The sequence below is a fragment of the Coenobita brevimanus genome, chromosome 77 (assembly GCF_032717465.1).
Source record: "Coenobita brevimanus isolate Jiangsu-jjx chromosome 77, ASM3271746v2, whole genome shotgun sequence".
NCBI classification, from domain to species: Eukaryota; Metazoa; Arthropoda; class Malacostraca; order Decapoda; family Coenobitidae; genus Coenobita; species Coenobita brevimanus.
In genome coordinates this window covers 3,924,946-3,928,942 of record NC_137030.1, presented here as the reverse complement: position 1 = coordinate 3,928,942, position 3,997 = coordinate 3,924,946, and the positions used below count along the sequence as shown (strand labels likewise).

At 41.0% G+C, this 3,997-nt stretch overlaps 1 non-coding gene across 1 annotated transcript; it reads left to right on the top strand.

Annotated features, from left to right (window-relative positions):
* Window positions 1-689: 689 nt before the first annotated feature.
* LOC145408578 (5S ribosomal RNA) lies at window positions 690-808 on the top strand. The gene has a single exon (XR_013898956.1). It is a non-coding gene; the product is annotated as a 5S ribosomal RNA (ribosomal RNA).
* Window positions 809-3,997: the final 3,189 nt, after the last annotated feature.

Below are 3,997 nucleotides of genomic sequence, written 5' to 3'. Positions count from 1 at the left end.
GTCAGCCTAACCAAATATGTATTAAAAGTGTTTCCTGCCTTTGTTTCATGTTTATCGTCACTCACAAGTGTGAATACTATGCTTTGTATTTTGTTTACTGCTGTTAAGAATACTCTGGGCCGATGACGCACCAACGCAATTGTTGGCTTGTCTTTGGACGCGGCGGTAAGGTGTCTGGCAATAGATAGTACTGGTGAAGAGATAATTGTGCTGCCAGTTTATTTTGTTTAACCAAGCAGTCAGTCAACCTAACCAAATATTTATTAAAGTGTTTCCTGCCCTTGTTTCATGTTTATCTTCTCTCATGTTTGTGAATGCTATGCTTTGTATTTTGTCTGCTGCTGTTAACAATATTCTGGGCCGATGATGTGCTGACGCAATTGTTGGCCAGCCAGTGACGCAGCGGTGCGTCATTTTTTTAGCGATTTTGCTTGGCTCAAATAGGTGGCGCAACAATTTGATCACACCAGACATATGCAAGTGTTCCCTCCAAGTGGTGGGAAATAAACATTTTGTTTTTCATGCATGCAATTATTTTCCACATGTTTGCTTTCACTTTGGGCCAATGTTGAGGTGGTGCGTCTTTTTTATAGAGATTTAAAGTATGATATTATTTTTCATATATATTGCCTTGTTATTTTTTTTTTAATCCAGGGAGACAAAAATTTTATGGTCTGTGTATTTCACATGCCAACAGCCATACCACGTTGAGAGCACCGCTTCTCGTCCGATCAGCGAAGTTAAGCAACGTTGGGTCTGGTTAGTACTTGGATGGGTGACCGCCTGGGAACACCAGATGCTGTTGGCATATTGTTTTTTATGGTAGGTGGTGGCGACCATCATCTACTCACTTGATGTAGAGCTGCTTACTTCTTCCTTAGCCTTCATCATTCTTTTTCTGTGTCTGCCCTCCTCTCTTCATATTTCTCCCATCTTTCCTGTCACTTCTTATTGCTTTTCTTTCCTTTACAGTTGGCTTTACATTGAGTGACAAGCCAAATGGTTTCCTGTAACCCAAGAAACCATTTACTACGCTGGGTGGTAACCATATAACCAAACCATACGTGCTCCCTACGTGTCAACAAGTGGGTTGGTGGAGGATTAGTGCCCCTCCCCATAAAACAAATAACTCAAAGTCAAATGGCCACCCCTTACGGGATTTTGGCTTCTGGCAATAGATAGATAGATAGTATTTCATATATTGTATATTCACAATGCAGTACAGTAGTCCATGAATTATCTGGTGTAATAAGCCAAAGGCATGTCCTGGGAGTGGCAGTGTCCAGATAATGAACAATATCTCCCCTACTATACCCAACCCCCAACATATACATATATATAGCCGGTATATATACCTAACCTATTTGTACAGTACTTCAGCTTACTGGAGCCAAAGGCATGTCCAGGTAGTGGCAATGTCCGGATAATGAACAATATTCCCCGTATTATACCCAGACCCAACCTATACTCAACCTCCAACCTATACCTGACCAATTTGTACAGTACCTGTGCTTGCTTTGGCAGTGGTTTCCAGTCATTCAGGCATATTTAGACATCAAAACACACATAGGAATATCCAAAGTAATGCTAAACACCAAGAAGACCATGAAAAAAAAATGAAAAAAAAAAATAAACACCCTACCTATACAATACTGTATATACAGTTTCCCTCCTAATTTTGGCACTGTTTACTGTTGAAGAAAATTTACTAGGTTGACTGAGTGGCAGCCCTCAGGTCAATTGAGGAAGAGTGACATGAAACAGTGAATTTCAACAGGACTGGTTGAACAGCACTTGACTCTCTCCCTATCCCCCGTAAGAGGGATGGAGAAATGCTAAAGGAGGGAAAACTTATGTTTATGGTCCACCAGGTTTACATTTCAGATAATTCTGGGGTCAAATCATCATCATCCTCTTTTCCTATCCATAGGTGAGTGAGGTAGGGTACATTAAAAAAAATCAGTATGGTTAAAGAATCAGAAGTCTTAGCACCAGAGCTCAAAGGTTTCGTTACCAGGCACTGCACCTGAAGATTGGGTGATATAGGTTCCACTGAACTAGGATGGTTCTATTACTGGCAAATTGGCTTAATGAATGATATCAGAATTTATGGGTTTATTGTAATGTGATAATTTATACAGTTCAGGAATCCAGACTTTATCTTCAGTTGTTGGTCGTGGCTGGTTCTGCCCTTGAACAACATGCACATGCTACAGAAGAGGATTTTGACACCCAGAATAGTCTGCTTCCTGCTCTACTTCTGTCTTTGCCTCTTGCTCTGCCCCCTGCTGTGCTCCATCCTGAAGAATGACAGTTGATGACAAAATCAGTAAGTTTTGGTATGTGTAGCAAGCAGACGTCGTAGTATTACCATCTTGAATAGTATGGTTACCAAGGTCTTCACAAAGTCAATCAGATCAGTGTTCCCAAATGTTCTTGAAAGATTGTTTGCTCGTACTTACATAAAAAACAACTACCAAACACTTCACAACCAAAATGGCAATGGTTGTGTCCGTACCGGTATTTGATTTTTAAATCGTACAGATAACTACTGCCTAAAAGTATATCAGATACTGATTGACTTTGGAGACTTGGTAACCTCTAAGAATTGCCTGGGCCAGAAACTCCCAAAAGTTACCAGTGCACACCTGATAAATGAAGTCAGTCACCACTTCCTGGCTCACAGAGTCGCATACTTTCAAAAATCCCTTCATAATTATTAGTTTGGAGGGCAAAGTGCTTGAAAGGGTACAACAAGGAAGAAAGGTTGCTGGTTCCTTGAAGGCAGTGATAAGAAACAGGAAAGTGAGCATGGAAGTGAAAAAGTTATTACATGACAGTATTGTGATACCAATTCTAACGTATGGAAGTGAAGCTTGGACGTTGTTGGAGGGACACAAGTCAAGGGTGAGAGCAGTGGAAATGAGTTATTTGAGAGAAGCCTGTGGAGTCACATGGAAAGACAGACTGACAAATGAGGATGTGAAGGAGCATTGTGGTGTGGATGTGGATGTGATAGGAAGTGTTAGGAGAAACACATTGTGTTGGTTTGGCCATGTGGAGAGGATAGAGAGTGAGAGACTGATCAGGAGAGTGTATGTGAGTGAGGTGGAGGGGGAGAGAGGGAGAGAAAGGCCAAGGATGAGATGGATGGAGTAGAGAGGTATATGAGAGAGGGGTGTGTGAATTGGGAACGGGGCAGTGAAATGGCGGGGGACAGGCTGACGTGGAGGCGATTTGTTTTTGGTCACCCCGTATAAGGGATTATGGTGCCTGGCAGTAGATAGGTAGATAAATAGATAATTATTTGTTAACAGTACATTCATTCTGCAGTAATGTAAACATTAGTTTTTATACCAGTTTTCTGTACATGATTTACTAAGAAAAATATTGCAGAACAGTTACTAAAATACATAAAACTAGTTGTGCGATAGCATTCATCACATAATGTTACAAGTCTCGCTGCATGTTTATTTTGAAGTGCCTATCACATAGTTTTCAAACAGATTAATGCTGCATCGAGCAAATGCTGGAGTGCACTGAATGTTACTTATGAAAAAAGTACAGTTTAATTTTCATTACAGAAAACATGGGAAGATAAAATCTCTGGCCGAAACTGCGGGCGCTGAATAAGCCTACCTCATGGTGTGTGTGGTCGGTGCAGATGATCTTAAATTGATCCGTGCAGAACTTATTTTGCGTTCATTTGGCTTTAAATTACTTTTGTACATAGATAGGCTATATGAATGTAGATTTTTCACATACTGATGTGTGGTAGGTGGGGACACTCACCATCCACTCATTCAATGTAGTGCTGCTCTTGGGTGTCTGCCCTTTCCTCTCCATTCTTCTTTTCTTCCATCCTCTTCTGTCTTTCTTTCCTTCATTCTTTCCTCTTCTTCTGCCAGTCTGCCTATGGGTGACTTTATACTCCCTTTTCTGTCTTTCTTTCCTTCATTGTTTCCTCTTCCTTCTGCCTGTGGGTGACTCTACACTG